The sequence below is a fragment of the Ursus americanus genome, chromosome 3 (assembly GCF_024610735.1).
Source record: "Ursus americanus isolate L20-20 chromosome 3, mUrsAme1.1.p, whole genome shotgun sequence".
Classification (NCBI taxonomy): domain Eukaryota; kingdom Metazoa; phylum Chordata; class Mammalia; order Carnivora; family Ursidae; genus Ursus; species Ursus americanus.
This window is the reverse complement of record NC_142129.1, coordinates 49928315-49950123: the sequence shown is the minus strand read 5'-3', so window position 1 is coordinate 49950123 and position 21809 is coordinate 49928315. Positions and strand designations below refer to the sequence as shown.

At 42.1% G+C, this 21809-nt stretch overlaps 1 long non-coding RNA gene across 4 annotated transcripts in view; it reads left to right on the top strand.

Moving 5' to 3' along the window:
- Positions 1-21809, top strand: part of LOC123789166 (uncharacterized) — a 248153-nt gene that overhangs the window by 110592 nt on the left and 115752 nt on the right. For all 4 annotated transcript variants that reach the window (XR_015723932.1, XR_015723933.1, XR_006778698.2 and 1 more), the window contains exons 3-5: positions 4064-4277; positions 7081-7265; positions 10773-10920. This is a non-coding gene — a long non-coding RNA (uncharacterized LOC123789166). The remainder of the gene's footprint in view (positions 1-4063; positions 4278-7080; positions 7266-10772; positions 10921-21809) is intronic.

The following is a 21809-nucleotide window of genomic DNA, read 5'->3' as shown; positions in this document are numbered from 1 at the left end:
TTAATTTAAATCATGAAGTGACATCCAGGGGTTGCATAAGAGTTAATAACAGAGGGGTGCCTGGGTGGCTCAGTTGGTTAAGTCCAACCCTTGATTTTGGCTCAGGTCTTGATCTCATGGGCATGAGTTTGAACCCCCTGTTGCACTCCATGCTGGGCACAGAGCTTACTTAAAAAAAAAAAAAAGAGTTAAGAACAGAGATTCCAGAACCAGACTGCCAAGGTTCTCATCTCAACTTCACACGCTCACTGTGACATGGGGGAGTTACATTAAGTCTCTCTCACTTTTCTTGAGCTAACTTAATTGTATTTGTGTCCCAGGCTCTTAACAAGTGCTTGTTGATAATGAGGCTTATAGCTAACATTTTAGGGAACAACATGAAGGGGGAACATAAAGTTTCTCCATCTTGGTGATGGAGACATCTTTTAAGATAAAGACTTGAGGGAAAATTCAACTTCTAATAAATGAGATTATCCATCCATGAAACTAGCAGACTGGGATCTTTTTCTAAGAAACCAGTGTGGGTTTTAACAAGTCATTTTCTTCATCTGTTGAATGAGGATATTACCAGCCCACGCTGCTCTACGAACAATTCTGGAGATGATAAAATGCTAATAATAATAACAAAAGCAATCATAGAAAGCACATGTGCTTACTATGTCCCACACTGTTAAGTGCTTTACACATGTTACTTGAGGTTATTCCCAGCACGTCTGTGAGGTGGCACTATCATCCCCTTCTACAGATGATGAAACTGAGGCACTGAAGTCAGTCATTTCTCAGGGTCACAAAGTTAGTAAGTGGTGGAGCTAAGAACCCTGACTGCTTAGCTCTGAAATCCCTGTTCTTAAGTCTTAAACACCTCTCTTGGCCCCTCATGCCATTTCACTACATAAGGCAGATTCCCTCAAGGTTTAGAGCACATAGCCCAACTATGCTGTTTTGGGCACACAGTCCTCACTCTTGATCTGGGTCAGTCTTCCTGAAATAGAGAAAGTGAGAAAATTAGTTATAAGTTTAAACATGTGTTAATGGCCATGAGAAAGATCCCACGAGAATATGAATAAGTCCATTTCTACTTCTAGAATAGTACCATGTGTATGTGTGTGTGTGTGTGTGTGTGTGTGTGTGTGTGTGTGTGTGTGGTGCCATGTTAATAAGCAGACAGTGGTATCTTTAAGTTCCAAGATCAGTTAATGCATTAGTTAGAGTACTGGGTTAGCTGATATAACAATGAAACCTCAAAATATAGTCACTTAAGACACTTTGCCTCTCACATAAAGTCTAGAAACATGTGGAACAGATTAGGTAGAAATGCTCTACTTGGCTTGGCTCTGCTCTGTCTGCCACCCTCACACCATGTGGCTTCCTTGCTGGGTTGAAGTGGCAATCGCTCCCACTTTCACTATCTCTTAGCCAGCAGGAATGAAGAAAGAAAGTGGAATTTATAGCCAGTTCTTTTGAAGCCAAGACTCAGTAGAGGTATAATTCAATTCTGCTCACAGCCTATTGGTCCGGATAGTCACATGGCCACACCTAGTAGCAAGGGAGGCTGGGAAATGCTGTCTTTAGTTAGGTGGATGGTTGTGTGCCAAGCTGAAAAGATTTGTGGAGACCTTTAGCAATCTACCACCATGTAATTATTACATTATTTAATAATACAGTATTAAATTACATAATTATAACAGCAAGACTAATTAATATGAGGGAAGAAAACATGTTGACTTTAAATAAGTTCAGACAAATGAAAATGATGTAGTCAAGTATAAGTTTTAGGGTTTTATCTTTATTGGAGGACCTGTACGTGGACATTATCTTTGGCTGCATCTCTGCAGTTCAGTGATTTTTGTAGTTCCCTGGCTGCTGTTCCTCACTGTCTCCACAATTCCTGGCTCTTCTCTCCCTCAGGGCTAGCCAGCCATCTGGATCCAGCTGGAGGGAGAAGCAGCAGGCAGCTCCAGGAGAAAACTTCAGCACTTTACGAAAGGTTTTGATTAAAGTTTGGAAAGAAGTATCCATTCCTTCTTTTCATTTCTTCACAGCAAATGTCTTTTTTTCTCAGTCTACTAATTTCTCCTTGGATGTTCCTTCATTCCTTAATTTAATCTTATTTCCATCTTTAGGGCTGCCCATTCTTTGTCTACTGCCATTTTCATGGTCTCAATCACTCAATCATTTGGGGCCATCTTTTTTTCTTTTTTTTTTTTCATTTTCTCAATCCTTCATCCATTCTTTCTGCCCGCTTATTCATTCATTATCTGTTTTCCCACAGTGTTGGTTGCCATGATTAATTTTATTACTATTCCTTTCCATTCCCTCATTTCCTTGCCCATAAAATGAACATCTCTAATTTACTGTGGAATCTTTTCTCTCATTGACTACTTTATCCCCCATCTCATTTGCTATATTTCCTCACTCCTTGTCCATTCTTCACCTCGTTTTATGCATTACCTGATTCATTCTGTCACTTTTCTCCCATTTTCCTATCCCTGCAGTTAATTCTCATGAGCTTTTTACTGTTTTCTCATTTTATACTTTCTCTCCCCATATTCTTGAGCCTAAATTCCTTCTACGTCTAGATTTTCATTCTATTATCCATTCTCTTAGCTTTTCATTCACTCCATCTAAACTATAGAGTTGAACTATAATGTCATAAATTATTCTTTTTTCAAAACCAGGTGGAAATTTATTTATCAGTCCAGCTGTGGCATGCCCTTCTTCCTCACTCCCTCTTTTTGCCCTTTGCATGGGTAAGTCATGTTCACTCTGCCTCCTAAGGATATCACAGACCTGCCCACCTCCCCATGCCCCCCGCTGTTGCCCTCTGTTCAATCTCAGCTTGAATTTTCTCCAAAGCAGATCCTGAGGCAAGGATTTGGGTACAAATCAATTTGGGTTTTTTGTTTTATTTTGTTTTGTTTTGGAAGTGGGAAAGCAAGACAGGGAAGAAAGGATATATAATAAATTGTGCATTGCTGTGCTGGTTACCACTGGGGGCGATCAGAGCTGAATGCCATCAGAGACACTCTGAGACACTATGTGAAACACACCTCAAGATGGTCCCCCTGAGGGGAGAGGAAGCTGGATATTTATACTCCAATGCCCATCCCACATGGATAAAGTTCACTCCTGGAGCATTAGCTCTCCAGAATTTCCATCCTGCTCCACGAACCACCCACAGGCTCTCAAAGCAAAGGATTGCCCTCTGGCCCAGGTGCCAGAGCCGTGAGCCTGCTTATGAATGGTTGGCAGAAGGCCTCCAGAGGATCTGGTGAGGCCCTGGCAGTGTCAAAATCACCTCTCAAGTGTTCTGCCTGCTCTCACTTCCCCTAATCTATCTCCACATGGTAATACCTACACTTGCATACATGCTGAAAACAAGGGAAAAGCTGCAGAATATTCATCAAACTGCTAGCAGTGGCTATTTGAAGGAAGGTATGTAGGTGGAAATTATAGAGGATTTTAATTTTCTATATTTTGCATGTTCTTTTTATTATAGTGACTTTATATTACTTATTTCATATATTAATATATAAATATATTTCATATTTACTAAAGAAATTAATATTTATATATTATATAAAAAGCTATACTGTTTATTAAAACGTATTTATTAAATATATATTTATATATGCAAATACATGTATTATAAATATACATATATGTATAAATTATATATATTAAATATATAAAAATGGTATATAAATTCTCCATCTCTTTTTCTGTTTACAATGCCTTTTGTCCAATTCTGCATCCCCTCATCCATTCTAAACCACCTATGTGTGTCCTTTACTGCCTTTTTCCATCCCTTACTTTATTCATTTCCTATTAGATCATTCTTATTTTTACCTTGTATAAGTTTTCTGTACATCGTACAGCTGTGTTTCCCAGTTTCCTAATTTATTCTTCTCTGTTTGGGATCAATTCTCCCTCCTATTGTCTCGGCTCTGTTACTGTCCCTCTGCTCTCATATGGAATTTGGGAACACAGAGGCAACTTCTGAGTTGACCCACTCTGTCAGGACTCCCTCTTCAGTGAAATCTCATTTTCTCTTTCCTCCCAGATCTGTACCTGCAGCAGCCCCTGGAAAACGTAAAGCCAGTTGGGAGAAGGAGGCCCTAGGACAGCTGTTGATCCTGAAAGCGGTTTTAATTTATCTCTGTCTCATTAGCTTAATGCTGATGCTGGCGGCCCCCAGGTTGCTGACCAAACTTGGTGACTGTCTTTTCAACTTGGCCTGAGGCTTATCAGATCCAAAGACGAAGCTGACAGTTCAGGTAACCTTCCCTTGCTGATTCTGGCTCTTTGTGTCCACTCACCAGGGACTTTCATTCATCTCTGGGACTACAGTAATTAAAAGCAGGAGGGAAGACCGTCCTCATTGGCCAGCCTCTCTCTGTGAATCGGCATGACAGTCAAAGTCACACAAATAAATGCTTACCATGCAGGAACCACCTTGCAAGTATAGGGTTGGCTTTGATGACCAAGCCGGAGCTTTATCCGCCTGACACCTGCTGCTGTGAATAGGAGTCCAGAGGCTAAATCATAGCAAATTGCTTTTAAAATGGACCCCAGAAAGCAATCCGTAACTAAGAAAGACACAAAATGTGAACAAATGTTTGACTTTTCAGTAAATGATTTAAGTTGCCACTTTTGAAAACCAGGGGCTTGGATTTGAAATTGATTAAGTTAAGAATCTTTCAGGCAGAGTGCTGTAGGTAAATCTCTAAGATAAGTAATGGTACTGTCTGTTGGTCTGAATTTCAGTTTCTTGGTATTTCATACTATGCAGTGTGAACTTGACCGCATCTGTATTTATAATATTTGGTGATCTTCATGTCCCCAGACAGTGAGCAGTGGTGATCTAAGAGAACTTGTTAAGGGGGGAGATACACAGGCAGTTTTGCCTGGACTCTATCAGCCCAGCAGTCTAGATCCAAAGTCTGATGAGTTCTGGGCCGATGTGTTTGGGTTTCAGGAAGGGACCCATCTCCTGGGCAGTGATTGAGTAGGTTAACCTATTCCTGTTTAGTCCTGACTAAGATGATGCAAGCCTCGATCGTGCTCTAGCCTCCCATTCCTCTCGAAGCTTTGGCAGTCACTGCCATCACTAGAAGCCCTCCTTCCTTCCCTCTGGGGCACCCAATCTCTTCTTGCTGCCCATTCTGAGAAGCCTCTCATCAATCCATTCATTCAAACAGCATTCACTAGGTGCCTGGGCCATGAGGCCCTGGAGATGTCTATGTGAAGGCTCTTACCTCACGGGAACTCACGGGTCAGAAGAGGCAGACCTGAGAAACACGTGGTGATCCTAAGTCAGGAGGGAGCCACCATGTTTGGGAGCCCAGAGGTTGGTGTTTTAGGGTTGGGAGGCCAAGAGTGCGAGGATACAGGAAATTCCCAGAGTCTTCTCCTTCCACACCAGGTTGTCGGCTTAGTGGTCTGGCTCCCAGACGAGCTGCCAGTGTCCTGCAGGCAGAGATGTGTGTCCCCCCCTCACCAGGACATCCCCAGGTGGGGATGGCGGGCACCTGGCATAGCACCTAACACACGGTGGTTTTTAATGTTTAGTAATGAATAAATCAGTGTGGTAACTTCTGAGTCAGGTCTTAAAGGGCAAAAAGGATTTCAGTAGATGGCAAAGAGGAATGGTTTATTTATTAATTGTTTTGTGTTTTATTTACATTATTTATATATTTGAATAGCTAATATATTAGCTGGTTCAAAAATCAAAACAATATAGCAAAAATACATTAAGAAGTCTTACTTCTACCCTACCTCCTTCTATGCCTTTCCTTGCCCCATCATACCCTGTCCTGCTCCCCTGAGCTATCATTTTTATTAGTTTTTATATATTATTCCAGTATGTCTTATGCAAGTAAAATAACACACACATATATATACACACATATATAGTCTTATTTTTACCTCTTTCCACAAATGGTGGTATACTATAAAAACAGCTGTGTGTTTTTGTTTTGTTTTATTTTTTTACTCAACAATATATACTACGGAGTTTTGCCTACCAATACGTTGAGAACAACCTCATTCTTTTTTATAGCTGCGTAGTACTTCATTATATAGACGTACCGTATTTGAAAGGTCATTTTAAGCATCTTGCTCTCCCTTCCTCCCCATTTCTGCCTCAAAACTTGCTCCCCAAAACACTAACTTTCTTTAGTTTAGTAAGCTGATTTGGCTGGCTAATTTAATAAGCCAGTCATACCAGAACACTTAAAAAATGGAAATTTGTTTACATGTATATCTTGTAAACTAGGCTGTTGGAACAAACGTCCTACTGCAGAGGACTCAGCTCCCAAAGGAAGTAATCGGCGAAGCATTTTGGTGCAGGGACTGAGTCTCTAGGTCTTTCATATTCCTTCTTAAAAGCATCTCTCCCTATACTGAAAACACAGCAGGGACTCAGCTCACTCTGACTGAGGAGAACTGATTCCCACGGCGATAGCTGGGGGTTCCCCAGGCTGCTGCTGAGCTGCTATTGAAGATGGGCTCCCCACACACCTTCTTAGCAGTCACGCTCTCTGCCCACAGATGTGACCCCGGCTGGTGTGAAGGTAGAAATTAGGTGCCTCCCAGTCTATTCTACCTTCATTGTTCCAGATTGTAATAAGAACTGTACCAACAGCCCCTTAACCTTGTTTTCTCTCTTAACCAAAAACATTTTTAAAATTAAACCGGATGATTGTAAAGGTAATAGCCGATTTGACTTTCCCTCAGTAAACTCCTTCGAGTCAAAATACTAGTGTGCAGCACGGATATGTGAAACCTGAGAAGAGAATAAAGCTAACCTTTTTATGTTGGTAATTATTGTTGACTTGGTTTTTGCTTTTAGTATTCTAAGCAGCTCCACTGCTTTGTGTGACTGCTATTTTCAGCCATCTTTTATCTAGGGTTTTTCTTCTCTTAAATGTCTTTCTTTTCATTGCTACAGTTAAGGAGCTCAGGTACATAATTTTTCCTGCAGAAGGACGTGGGCTGTGTTTGTGTGTGTATGAGCCCAGACTCGGCTGGCCGCCCTTTTGTTTCGGTTGTCTTAACGATGATTGTGGATTGTTACAGAACCAATTGGTCGGCAGCCTCTGGATCAGTAAGAGAGATGGCCCAAATGAGGAAACGGGTGACTTGTATTTCCACTCCTGTTTGTTCATCCGACTCAGAAATGTCTGGAAAGTGGATGATAACTGTGGCAGGAGGACAGTTGGAAGATTGTGAACCATAACGAATATTCTGCTCCCTAAATCAAGGTGGGTTCTGTGCTATTTATTCTCACTGGAGAAGGATTGAAGTACCGTAGGCAGCAAAGAAAAATAATTGTTATTTCAAATGTCAGTGATGGAAACCCTATTAAGAAGGGCCTTTTGTTGTTGTTGATTGCCCATTTAGATATGAAAAATGAGGCTCCAGGGCAAAATAACAAGGAAGAAGACAGAACAAAGAAAGGGCTACATTGCTTTGCAAAGACAAGAGAAAGAGAAGAGAAAGTCACCAGAGGAATATATCATGGCAGAGGCTGAGGGCAGAGGGGAGAGAAAGCAAAAGCTAGCCAGGTGTTCCTGGGAGCGGGAATTCCAGACGAATGTCTAACATTCAATTATGAGTTGTTGTCTGTGCTATAGCTCCTCTCTGTTGTGCCCTCCCAAACCTTCTGTCAAATTTGCTGCAGGCACAGCCTTGTGTCAGTGGTCCTGTGGGAGGGAGGGAAATGGGGCAGTCTGTGACATGAGGAGATGGAGTATGGAATAGAAGGTCCACACACAGCAGTGGAAACATAGACCCAGGATGAGGAAAGGCGTCAGAGCCAGCGTGAACTAGAGATACCCCAGACATGTCTCAAGGGGCCCTGGATTTCTCATTTCATGGCAGCTGGTGGCTCAGGCCCCTTTAGATTGATATTACAGAAAAGGGTAGTTTGATATTACAGAAAAGGGTAACCCCATAATTCCGGAAGAATGAGAAAACTCAGGCTACCAACATCTCAGTAACAAGTATAATTGAGGTTAATTTATATAGATTTTCTAAGAAAAGAACAATGAGATGTTCTGGGTCCAAAGTAATACATTTTTTCCCTTAATATAGAAAGGTCTACAAGAAAATGCAATGAGCTTGGAGTGCCAGGTCTTTGGTAACTGCAGGGGAGGAAACGTTTTTCTCAACCCTCTTAGACTCAGTTTCTGTTGGGTCTGAAAATTAAACTGACAAAGACAATAGGAAAAAAAAGCACACAAATGTTATTGAGTTTTTATCTATACATGGAAGCCTTCGCAAGAGAAAAAAGACCTGAAGAAATGACCAGAGCAGGAAGCTTTTATATCATTTAGACAACAAACAATAAACATGTGAATAATTGATGAGACAGATGGGTTTAGGCTAAAAGTAGTAAATGGTGAAGAAATAACTAAGAAGATATTTAACAAGGCTTGTTTGCAAGGATTTTTTGGCTTCAGATTTGCAGTATCTGGTCATAAGACTTCCTTCCTGCTGGCACAGGGAGGTGCCTTTCACCTGGGAGTATTAAGACTTGTTTCAGGGAAGAAAGGATAGGGGAAGGAGGTCAGATGACCTTCCTGCTTCTGCCATTAAAAAAAAAAAAATCCTTCATCGTAACATATTTATTATTCCAAGGTACCATATATTGGGGTAGCATGTCTTGAAATCCATCAAAGCAAGAAATGAATATATATATATTAATGGCTAAACTTAATTTTCTGTTTCTGTTTGGAGTTCCCAACTATCTCAGTCATTCAGTATACATGGAGTTGCATCTGAGCTGGGTGATGAAGGTTGAGAAGGGGAAAGTGTATGTACTGCCCAGGTCCCACTGGGGTCATCCTACCATCTGCCTTTGGAGAGACACCCAGTTTCCCTCTGACCTTTGGTCATCAGTCCATGTGTACTGGGCAGAGTGGTCCTGCATTCCTGACCACAAGGCCCTTCCAGACCCAGTTCAACTTGAGCTTCTCTTATGTCCTCACAGACTCTCAGGAATTATTGGCTACTTCTGGGCCATCCCAACAAGCAGGATACCTTGTGGATCTGCTTTAGACCTTTCACCAGCTCTGGGCCACTCTGGTGTGTGCAAAATCTCCCACCAGTCCTGCATCACACTGGGACCCAGGGGACTTAGGCCCATCTCTTAGAGTAGACACTCCTGGGAATGAGGCTGTAGACCTGCCCTGTCATCAGCTCCTTTAGCCTATCTGGAAATTGTATTTTATCAGGGCACCTGGGTGGCTTAGTTGGTTAAGCATCTGCCTTTGGCTCAGGTCATGGTCCCAGGGTCCTGGGATCAAGCCCCACATTGGGCTCCCTGCTCAGCGGGAAGCCTGCTTCTCCCTCTCCTTCTGCCAGTTGCTCCTCATGCCTGTTCTGTCACTCTCTCTCTCTTAAAAAAAAAATCTTAAAAAAAAAAAAAAAGAAAAGAAAGAAATTTTATTTTATCCACCTCAGTGAGAAGAGAAGCAAGGCCTCAAGGCTCCTGTTTCAGGGACCTCTAAATTCTGAGCACTCTTCTTCCCTGCTGGTGGTGAAACTTTGTGTACCAGGTGCTGTCCAGTCTCCCTTGCTGGAAGCCATGCTCTTACATGAGCAGATACTCTTTCAGACATGCAGAGCTTAAACTTCTGAATCCCAGAAAGGCTGCTTTTAGAGTGCTGGCCACCTCTTCCCTGAGGCAAAATCTCAAATGTCAGTGCTACTGTTTCAAACTTCTGTACCCATCACTGGGAGTTAAGAAAGTCATCCCGCCGATTGCCTCTCAGAACACCTCAGTTCAATGTCACAAAAGTCAACGCTCTCGGGATACCATGAGCAGAGATGGGATATATAGAAAGCATTTGTAATTTGGCTTTAAAAAAATACATTTTATTTATTTATCTGAGATAGAGAAAGAGCGAGGGTGGGGAGGGGCAGAGGGAGAGGGAGAAGCAGGCTCCTGACTGAGCAGGGAGCCCAACATGAGGCTCCATCCCAGGACCCTGAGATCATAACCAGAGCCAAAGGCAGACCCTTAACCGACTGAGCCACCCAGGCACCCTAATCCAGCCTTTTTTACTAAGAATGAGGATGAATTCTTTTTTAATTGAACCAGAAAAAAATCAGGCTCTTCCCAAAGTATTCCCTTTCTTAAACTTTCATTCAGGTGTCTTCTATCTTAAATACTTTTTTTTCAAATCAGAGATTCTGAACTGAAGTTCAGGAACTTGAAATCATGTGCAAAATTGTCTAGGTACCCTTTTCTGAGGTAAGCATCCATGGTTTTTGTCTGTTTGTTTATTTAATCAGATTCTCCAAAGAATTTGGGACCCAGATAAGGTGAAGAACTGTTGCTCTAGGCTAAGGTCACAAATCTATTTCTTCTTGACTTCTGCGCATGGCCTTGACCATGTTTTGAAGTTGGGAAAGTAAACATCTGTTCAAATGAAAAGCATCATTCTGTGCACTGAATTAAAGCCTTAAAAACCTGGGGTGCCTGGGTAGTGCTGTCAGTTGAGTGCCTGACTCTTGATTTTGGCTCAGGTCATGATCTGGTGGGGCGGGGGGGGGGGGGGATCGTGAGATCCAGCCCCAAGTTGGGCTTCATACTCAGTGCAGAGTCTGCTTGAGTTTCTCTCTCCCTCTGCCCCTCCCCCACTCACATGCTCACTCTCTCTCTCTCTCTCTCTCTCTCTCTCAAATAAACAAATAAATCTTTTTAAAAAATTAAAATAAAGCCTTAAAAACCCGAAATTTATGCCTGCTATCTCCTCCCCCAGGTTCAACTTATGACGGCACCTTACAGTTTTGAAGGAAAGTTAGATGTGACATCTGCCATCTGTTGGTCACAAGGGCTAGACACGTCTGCTTCTCTTCACTACTCAAGGAGCATGCTTCCCGAGACTGGATGTCTCATCTTTAATCGCAGTATGTATTCCCCTTGGTGTAATCTTTGCATGGTATAAAGCACTTGGTGTGCCTTATTTGACCCTTACCACAACTCCATGGGGTAAGGAAAGCAGATATACTTGGCCCCATTTTATAAATGCAGAAAGGAAACTTAGAGAGGATAATGACTGGTTCCTACTCCTGCTGGAGCTTACGCACAGCAGGGTGCTGACCACAGTTGTTTCAAGATTGTTTTTATTTAGAAAGCAATTATAAGACACTCATTTTTGTTTTGTTCTGTTAAGAACTGAATTGTCTCCCCCATTCATATATTGAAGTTCCCGCCTTCCCTCCCCTGTACCTCAGAACGTGACCTTATTTAAAATGGGGTGGGGCGCCTGGGGAGCACAGTCGTTAAGTGTCTGCCTTTGGCTCAGGGCGTGATCCCGGCGTTGCGGGGTCAAGTCCCACATTGGGCTCCTCCACTGGGAGCCTGCTTCTTCCTCTCCCACACCCCTGCTGTGTTCCCTCTCTCACTGGCTGTCTCTCTGTCACGTAAATAAATAAAATCTTTAAAAAAATAAAAATAAAATAGGGGGAATGAATAAAATAGGGGGAATGAAGCATGAGAGACTGTGGACTCTGAGAAACAAACTGAGGGCTTCAGAGGGGAGGGGGTGGGGGAATGGGATAGGCTGGTGATGGGTAGTAAGGAGGGAACGTATTGCATGGTGCACTGGGTGTTATACGCAACTAATGAATCATCGAACTTTTACATCAGAAACCAGGGATGTACTACTGTATGGTGACTAACATAATATAATAAAAAAACATTAAAAAAAAAAAAGCAGAGATCAGAGTGATGCTTCTACAAGCCAAAGAATGCCAAAATTGCCGGCAAACCTCCAGAAGCTAGGTGAAAGGCATGGAACAGATTCTCTGCCAAAGCCCTCAGCAGGAACTGACCCTGCCAGACCTTGATCTTGAACTTCTAGTCTCTACAACTGTGAGACAAATTCCTATTGTTTAAGCCACCCAGTTAGTGGTACTTTCCTAAAGTCACTCTAGCAAGCTAATATATACTCTAGTCCACAATTTTTAAAAACCAAAGAAATACATGAATCCTTGCTTGGTATAAGATATTTAAACAATGCAGAAATATATAGAAAAAATATGAAATGCCCCCTCACCATGTCAATACCATCCCCCTCCCAGTGCATCCATGGTTATACTGGGTAGCTATCCTTTCTAGAACTTTTTCTATGTATTGACATACATATTTGTAGAAGTTCCCATATGTATTTTGAACCTAGTTTTTCTGACTCTGGATTTTCATTACCTGTTATCTTTCTCTCAGATATCTAAGAGAATGTTTGTTCTTGTATCAGTTGTTAGAAGTGTTCTTTCTCTTCAACAATCCATTGAAGAGTGTGTGTGTGTGTGTGTGTGTGTGTGTGTGTGTGTGTGTGTGAATAATCATTCCTAGGGAGAAAGAGAAGTTCAAACAGAAGGATCTCCCTGACTCAAAATACACACATTGGAAAAGTTTTGGAGATTGCAAATATAGGTATACTTGCTTTGTGTTCATCCTACTGCAAGACACTAGGTAAAGGTGTGAAATGCAAGTTTTGTGAGACATTTCCCACCCAGTGTAGCGGGTAACTCATGTTCCCACATAAACACAAATAGTAGTTGCTTACCCACAGAGGTTTGATTGGAACCCTCTAAGTTCCACCTGTTAAGAATATAGTTTTCCCATGCTCTGGACAAGGTGCTATCCTTTCCTTCTATCAACTCAGAAATGTCTACTTTTTCAAAACAAAGCAAAACAAAAAAGACAACACTATCTCCAGATGGCCATTGTTGCAGAGAACATATGGTGCCTGGGAGGAGAAAGAGAACCTTGGGCTCCTCTGGTCTTTTCCAATGCCTACATGGATGAAGAGCCTGAAATGTGCCATCTGAGAAAGGAGTGGAAACTCTGGTTCTGAGAGGCAAAGTTACCAGTCACGTCCTACAACACCAAGGGGCATGTTTCCTAACCTGGCTTTCTTTCCACTTTACTCACCATAGTTCTTAGAATATTCATTCCCTGAGCACCAAACAAATGAGACACCCCTGAGTAATAGCTGAGGTTGAAAATATTCCATTAACTTTCCTCCTTCAGGAAAACAAAGCAGTAGAAGAGAGGTAGGGTCATAGAATAGGAGGCTGAGGCAGAAAAGAGGAACCTAGGTCCACAAGGAATAAAGGAAGAGAAGGGAAGATACAGAGAGGCAATGGGGATGGGGAAGGATGGGAGGAGGGGTGACCTGAAGCGGTGTGGACAAGAAGAACCTTGGCTATTGTGGTAGCCAGGCTCTAAGATTGCTCCCTATGTAGTTACTTTTATGTGTCAACTTGGCTAGGTCATGGTATCCAAATATTTGGTCAAACCTTATTCTAGATGTTGCTGTGAAGGTGTTTTGGGGTGAAATTAACATTATAATTAGTAGACTTTTGGCAAAGAAGACTCTTCTCTGTGTTGTTGGTGGGACTCATCTAATCATGTGAAGGCTTTAATAGAAAATGACTGACCTTCCCCAAACAAGGAGTAATTCTACCAGCAGCCTGCCTTCAGACCCAACTGCAACTCTTCCCTTCTTTTCTAGCCTGTGGCTTACCCTGCAGAGTTTGGACTTCAGAGGCACAGTCAGCCTCTAAAATCCTATGAGCAATTCTTTAAAATCAATCAATCTCTGTCTCTCTTTGCTTCTCTATCTCTCTCAAGGTCCCCTCCCTGTACACCCATGCCACATCTTCTGCCAAAAGATAGGGTTTGTTTCCCCTCCCCTTGAATCTGGGCTGGCCCTGTGATTCTTTGACCAATGAAATATGGCAGATGTGTAATTCTGAGATTTCTATGTCTAGGCCATAAGAGACTTGAAACTTCTACTTTCTTCCTCTTGGAACATTTGCATTTGGAATGCTCCCACTTAAAAGCCAACTGCCATGCTTTGAAAGGCCCTAACCACAAAGAGAGACTGTGTGCAGGAAAATTCTAGGCACTCCAGTTGACAGCTCCCACTGAGAATTCAGCTCCATCTTGGATTTTCTAAAACCAGATGAGCCCTCAGATGACCATGGCTCCAGATGACATCATATGGAGCAGAAAGTGGCCCAATTGAGCTCAGTCAACCCATAGCATCATGAGACATAAGAAAATTTATGTCGTTTTAAGCCTCTACGTTCAGGGCTGGTTTGTTACACCGCAATAAATAGCCTACCTTAAAATTTGTGCTAAGGTAGGTATTTTGTCTACTAACAGCTCTGTTTTTTGGGATGGTTCTGTCTATGCTCTGTAAGAATCCATTAGAGCTTCCAGAAAAATGTTGCCCTTATTTTCAAACCCAGGCTCTCTTTTTCCTAAGTCTTCAGTCAGTTTAAGCCAACATGCCAGGGCTCCCGCTGGAGAAAAATCATGAACCTGAACCACACCTCTGCACTTGGGCCAACCTGCTAAAAACTAAAAACCTTTCACTGTGTTTTCCAACAGCCAGTGATTGGTTCACTGGCAAGCAAGAAAAGTGACCCACACCCTTTGAACTTGTAGAGCAGAGTGGTAGTATTTGGGGGGTAGAGAAAGAAACTTTGCTATGGAGGCATCTGAATGAACTATTATTTTCTTTATTTTCTTGGGACAAACATGGCCTTAATGGCTTCCGTTCAACATTTACACTGCATTGCCCAAGGTCATTATTGACCCCAGCCACGGTGGAACTAGGCCAAACTGCTCGTAAACTTCACTTTATGCCCTACCACAGGAATGCCCTCCATCCCTGAAGAAGTTCATCCCAGTCCTATTGGAAGTTTGATGTTAAGACCTGGTAATGATGTTAAGAGCTTTACAATGTGATTTTAACTCAAAAGAATATAAGAAATTCATAAAATCTCACTGTAACAGGGTCTAAAATTTATACTTTCACTCAGATGTGTGGGAAAAAATGTAGTTTATCTATTTCCTATCAATAATCTGACATTCCTTAGGGCTATATCCGTTGATGGGGAGGGGGTTCAAAAACACAATCTGATCTTGCCACAAACAATGGCAACAGTGTCTTGCAGTGCCACCATCTCTCTTACTCTCTTAAAAGACTCAATTTGCCCCTCCTCCTGCTTTTCTTGGGGAGAGCAGAGACCTGTGCAGCTTGCATGCCCTGGGGGCCTGTACCCACATGCTGGAGAGCTTCAGACTATTGTTCTGCTGGGGAATGAAGCCTCTGGTCCAGTCTCCAGAATGTTGGTCACCAGGATGTGTCTGGGTTTCAGACATTTTCCCTAGTCATAAATTCTCCAAGCTGCTCCCTGGGCTGTGCCCACTTCTGTGCTCCTGTTTACTGAAGTGTACAGGACCTTCTAACCCCCAACAGACCCCACAGAGGGAGCTACTCAGCTCATCTGTAGCGTGGCCTTGCTTGTATTGCTGTAGTATTGTGTCATGTTGGCAGTGCCTGGGTGCGATTCTTCTCCTGGAGGCTTGCCCCTCCTGCCCCATCCCAGTCCCCAACTAGAGGAGCATGCCACTAGCCCTTCACCCTTTATGACCTCAGATTCCCTTACTCTGGATGTTTTTACTAAGTACCTCCTGGAGGACTCAGTCCTAGGGGGCACAGTGGGACACAAATGGCTGAGCTCGTCCCCTACCTCTCTGCCTCACGACTGACCAGGGCTGGAAGGAGCGTGTTTTACTACTGTCTCCATCCTAAATGGGTTCTCTTTATGCTATAGAATAGGAGTTGGCAACCTTTTTCTGTTAAGGGGCCAGATAGTAAATATTTTAGGCTTCGTGGGCCATATGGTCTCTGTCACAACTACTCAACTCTGCTGTTGTAGTGTAAAAACAGCCCTAGACAATATATGAATGAAGGGGTGTGATTATATTCCAAAAAAGCTTTGTGAAAATAGGAGGTGGGCTGGATTTGGTCAGGGGGCCATAGTTTGCTGACCCCTGCTGTGGAAGAAACCGAGCTGAGTCTTCCAGGTATAGATCTTGATAAGGAAGTGTGGTGGGTTGGAGATAGCCACAGTTTTTTCTGTTCTTATTTCTTTTTTCTTTTCTTTTCCTTTTCTTTCTTTCTTTCTTTCTTTCTTTCTTTCTTTCTTTCTTTCTTTTCTTTTCTTTTCTTTTCTTTTCTTTCTATTCTTGCCATCAAATAGTGACGCTCTGAATCTTCACATTAAAAGCTCATAACTGCTTGGACCAATAAACCACAGTGGAAGTGTCAATGTGCCCATTTCTGGCTCAATCCTTAAGAGACTGGCAGATCTCTTTCTGTCTCTTGAAACACTCACTCTCGAGAGCCTGAACTGTCATATAGAAAGTCCAATTACCCTGTAAAGACTATATGGAGAGGCTCTGAGATTATATGGAAATGAGAAGGCGAGCAGAAAGGAGCTGGAAGCCCAACCTTCCAGCCATCCCCCCAAGACACCAGGCATGTGAGTGAAATGGCCATGGATCTTTCAGAGAAGCCCAGCAGCCAGCCGACTGCCCCCAGGCCAAGTCGTAGGAGGCAGAAGAATCATGTTGCAAAGTTCTGCCTGTATTCATGACCCACAGAAATTCTCTGAAGTCACTAAATTTAGGTGGATTGTCTGAACAGATTATGGATGAAAAGTCAGGGAATTAATTCAAAACTGTTATTCTTGTTGCATTTAAAATGTGACAGTCACAGGGGCACCTGGGTGGCTCAGTCCATTAAGCGTCTGCCTTGGGCTCAGGTCATGATCCCAGGGTCCTGGGATGGAGCCCCAAGTGAGGCTCCCTACTCAGCAGGGAGCATGCTTCTCCCTCTCCTTCTGCAACTCCACTCCCTCTGCTTGTGCTCTCTTGCCCTCTCTCCCTCTCTCTCTCAAATAAGTGAATAAATAAAATCTTAAAAAAAAAAAAAACATCTAACAGTCACTGAATCTCATTGTTTCATCCTCTTAGTAAATACAAGGTAAAGCTTCAAGCAATTGACCTCTTGTCTTACATAGCAGGGCACAAGAAGATTCTTTCTTCCTACCGCAAAATTCCAGCCAAAAAATTTTGAAAGAAACATGAGCGAATAAAATAAACCAATAAGTGGTTTGGGAAATAAGAGGACTTTGGCATGTGTTTGACAAGGTTTACGTTTTTATTGCCATGTAGGGGCTTGTAACTTCCTTGGCATAATTATCCTGTCTGTAGGGCAGCACACAGGATAGGATGTGCCCATGCATCGTCATAGGAATTAAAAAAATGAATACAAGGCCTTTCTCCTTTCTGTCTGCTTTTCAAGAAGGAAGGGTTTTTGCTTTGTAGGTATATCAGCACGTGGACTTTCCTTTTTGCGACAGAATCTGGGTAATGGACAGATTTTCCTAAGAAAAATAGTTGAAATAAGGGACTAGACTATACCTACCAGAGTGATTTTGAGGGGAGCAGAAACGGAGGCCCTGCGGGTGGGAATGGGATGGGGGTGGGGAGAGAACGGAGGCGTCCTGTGGAGGTAAGGGCAAAGCGTGGGTGGGAGAGAAAGAAACAGATTGTGAGCCACCCTGTTGGCTCCGTGAGTGGGAGACATGGCGCCGGGTGCCCGTGGGGGAAGAATTCCATAGTGGGCAATTGGGATGGGGAGTGATTTATGGAGTGGCAGCTGCTGCCTGTGTGGAAAATAGTGACAGAAAGGAGAAAAGATTGTTAAGAGTTGTTGTTGGGCATTAAGAATGCCATCCTCACCTCCAACTCTTTGATCTTTTCTAAAAGGCTAAATAGCATTGGAATAGTTTGATTATCATATATTATAAACTGAGGTGTTTTCTGTTTTTTATTTTTTATTTTTTTTAAATATTTTTCTTATTTATTTGAGAGAGAGAGAGACAGAGAGAGCACAAGCAGGAGGAGAGGGAGAGAGAGAAGCATAAGCAGACTCCCCACTGAGCTGGGAGTCTGACATGGGGCTTGATCCTAAGACCTAGAGATCATGACCTGAGCTGAAGGCACACACTTAACCAACTGAGCCACCCAGGGGCCCCTACGTTCTGTTTTTTAAAAGTGACCTTAAGAGGAGAGGAATCATAGCCAAGTCCCTATGAAGTTTCTCATATTTGGGGCTCTCTTCCATTTACTTCATTTTGACCAGTTAAGTGCTATTTGGGGGGAAGGCACAATGGCCTAAAAAAACCTCAATCAATGCCATTTTTGAGTGATTCTAGAAATCACTTGGTGGAGTCTGAGAAAAAAGCAAGTATATTTAATATAAATCTAGTTGTTTCTGGAGTATCAGGTTGCATTTGCAGTTGGTGATGTCTACAGAACATCTTTAATAGATCTTTATAAATCTTTGATAAATCTTCAAATAGATCTTTATAGATCTTTCAAAAACAAAACAGTAGGGTTTATGTTATGGAGATCAAACATAAACACCAACAAGATGAATATGAATAAAAACAAGACATCTAATAGTACACAGATGGGTCTCTGCTCCTGGAGGGAATATTGCCGGTGACAGCATCATACATGGAATCAAAAAGCACTGATTCTCCCATGGCTTAGATGGAAATAAGACGCTGCACTCCGGAACACGGTGGGGAGTGCTGCTAACAATGACTTTGGTTACATTTTTAGTGATTTTTCTTATTGGGGAAAATAAAAGTTTTCTTTATATCTAGGATTGTTTTACTTGGGGACAAACAAATGTTTATTTCTTGTGCTTTTCTGCTGTTTCTTTCACTGAGCCACACAGTTATGTTTGGGTTTCACACTCTATTCTTTAAGATCTATCTACATAATGCAGACAAAAGTTACTCTTTTGTTTAGATTTCATATTTGTTTCAAGGGAAAATACAGCATTTAGAATCTTGGTTATCTCCCAAAACTTGCTTCTCCATTTCTTGATAGGTATAAACAACTTCAGAGAAAATTCCAGGTAAGATATCATAGTTGATAATCACATATAAATGTACTTCTTGAAATTGGCACATAATTTTGTAATATTATTTTAACTTTCCAAAGGAGAGAGTAGAAAAGAAGCCTGAACAAAATTTTCTTTAATCTTTGTGTTGATTAGGAATAAGAGAAGTTATGACTAGAGCTCCCTATTAATCTAGCATTGATGTGGAGTCAAAGTCATGAATTTGGCGGAGTGCAAGTCAGGTCTGTCCCCAGACTTCTTTTGTTTGGCTTGTATAATGTTTTTTGTTTGTTTTGAGTTTTGATCAGTTCCTTTGAGATGGGGTTCACCATAATTACCATTACTCCCTTACACCCTCCTTGCTTTAGTCATTTCTGTTATCTTACCGATGTTTTGTTTTGTTTTGTTTGCAGTCCTTGGTGAGAGTGTATAGAAATTAGTTCCATAAGTTGACTATAAAACCTGCAAAGCAATTTGATTATGCATCAGTTGCCTTATCATTTCTAGATTCACTACAAAGTAGCTTTAGGTTGGCTCTCCCTGTGGCTTTCTTAATGTTATGTGTTTAGTGTACTTGTAATTCTGGGCCTAAAAATAATATTGCAGCACCCTGGTTACCACTGATGGCATTGAATTATTCCCTCTGAACAAAGGCCTTTGGTGTTATTAGGAGTGTGAGATGCAGCTTCTCATGCTCGTGAACATCAAAACTGAGCTCCCTGAAAGAAAAGTCTATTTCAGAAGTCTGATTCAGGCTGATTTCAAACATTTCTTGAGAGCCTACTAAAAATCTATAGCGTTTTTTTTTTTTTTTAACCTTTCAGGATCCATTGTGTATTTCTTTTTCCTATTCTGTAGACCAAACAAATAGATCACAAAGAACAGAAGATTTATTCTGAAAAGACCATGTCAATCACATTAGTGTCTACTTGAAACTATATTCCTATGTGTTAGAATCCCTTAGTAAGTCTCCTTCCATTTTTCTAAAAAAAAAAAAAAAAAATCTGGGTAGCAGTAATATGCATTTAAAAATAAAAGCCAGCTGCTCATCATACATTCACAGCTCCTCCCGCCCCTTCTTTGCAGGGCACACAGGAAGTCAAATTTCCAGTTTTATTTTGCCTTTTTCCTAATCTTCTACTGCAAGGCCGTTTTCCTTTTAGATGGCTCTGGTGCCTGGAAGTAGGTATTTTTGTGCCCTGCCTCCCTAAATAAAAAAGATATTTATCCATTGAGCACATTGTCTTCTCCAGCACTTTTTAGACCAAAGGGACTAGATGGCGCACACGTTTTGGAAGACTCTGATGCTATTTCATCAATTAATAAAACCACATTTTAAGCAAACATGTTTCTCTTATTTGTTTTTTTTTTTTTTCTAAGATATGAGATGTGCTAGATTGATTGCAAAAAGGGCCCCAAATCTCTAGTCCTCATATCTAAGCCCTTTGCAAAGTGACTTTTCAGCTCCTTCCATTCAGAAGTAGATTCTGTTTCCCCACACTTGAATCCGGGCTGGTCTTGCGACTTTCTCTGGCCAGTAGGGCAGCCACAGTGACACGGTCATTCCTAGCTCTCCAGAGGCCTTGTGCTTCCATTCTGTCTTACAGGCTTGCCGCTGCCAGGAGAACAGGCTGGGCTAGGTTCCTGCAGTGTTGGAGGACATATGGAGCAAAACCAAGTCACCCCAGCTGAAGCCATTCCAGATCAGGCAGGCCCCAGCCAACCTGCCAGCTGGCCATAGACACCTGAGAGACACCAGCCAAACCCAGTCGACACCAGCAGAACCACTCAGCCAACCCATAGGCTTATAAGAAATAGCGAAGGGTTCTTCTTAAGCCCCTGTGTTTTGGGGTGGTCTGTTACACAGGGCTAGCTGCTGGGTACACTTCCTCATGGTAGTTTAGTGTAAGCGTGTGTGTAGCAGAGAGTATGAACATAGAGGAGCTACTACAATATAGTTTGGACTTTAGGGTCAGTTTCACATGTTCAGAATACCAGCTTTATGACTCACAAAATGTGTGACAAGCTAATCCCTCTAAATTTAGTTTCCTCATAGAAACTAAGGAAAATTAGCATGTCGATTAATTGCTATTGTAAAGCTAATGTACAAATAGCTAATGTAAAGGCTATTGTAAAGATGAGAGATGATTATATATAAAGTGCATTCAATAGATGAAAGTGACTAGTGTATTTGTGTGTATGTTTGATGTTATGTGACTTATAACTGCTAAGTTTCATCTTCCTGGAGCCCATTGGTTTACAAGTAATAGACTGACAACTATGAGAGTGGTCTATGTATCTGGCCTCAGCATAGGAGGCCTAAACCTTAAGTAACTGTAGGTAAGTTACCTCTAAGTGACTTTCTTCTCCTAGCAATATCTCAGGTTCTCCTTGGAGACCTAGGAATTATGCAGCCCAGACGTGCACTCTGCAACCCATGGCATTCACTTCTGCTGGCCTTCTCTGTGGTTCAGTGTGACTACCCTGACTTGACCTGCCTCCTTGGTTTGCTGCTGTTGTTTGCTTGCTCCTCCTGCAGTCTCTGTGACTGGTGCCATGTCAACATGGTTACTGTGGCTCAGCTTCTTCACCCATTCGCTCTATCTTGTTACTCTCTTTATCAGTATTTTTATCAGGTACTTATGGCAATGATGGCCTATACACTCACCCAACCCCGCCCCCCTGGGTACATGGCCAAAGTACATTTTCCAGTCCCACATATCTGGTAGGGCCATCCGACTAGTTTTAAACAATGGAAATTTGTTGCAGGCTTGATGTATAACTTCTGAGTTGAAACAATGGAAAGTGGGTACACCCTCCCCATGTTCTCTTTCCATTCCATGGTTGATTGGTTGGCAAAGATAGATCAGAAGACAATGGTAGCATAGAGGATGACAAAAATACTGGATAGAAAGAGCCTGGATCCCTGTGTCATCACCTGGAAGAGAGCCTCCTAAGGGAATGACCTGACTGGGATAATTTGCACTGGACTTTACATGAGTTAGAAATAAT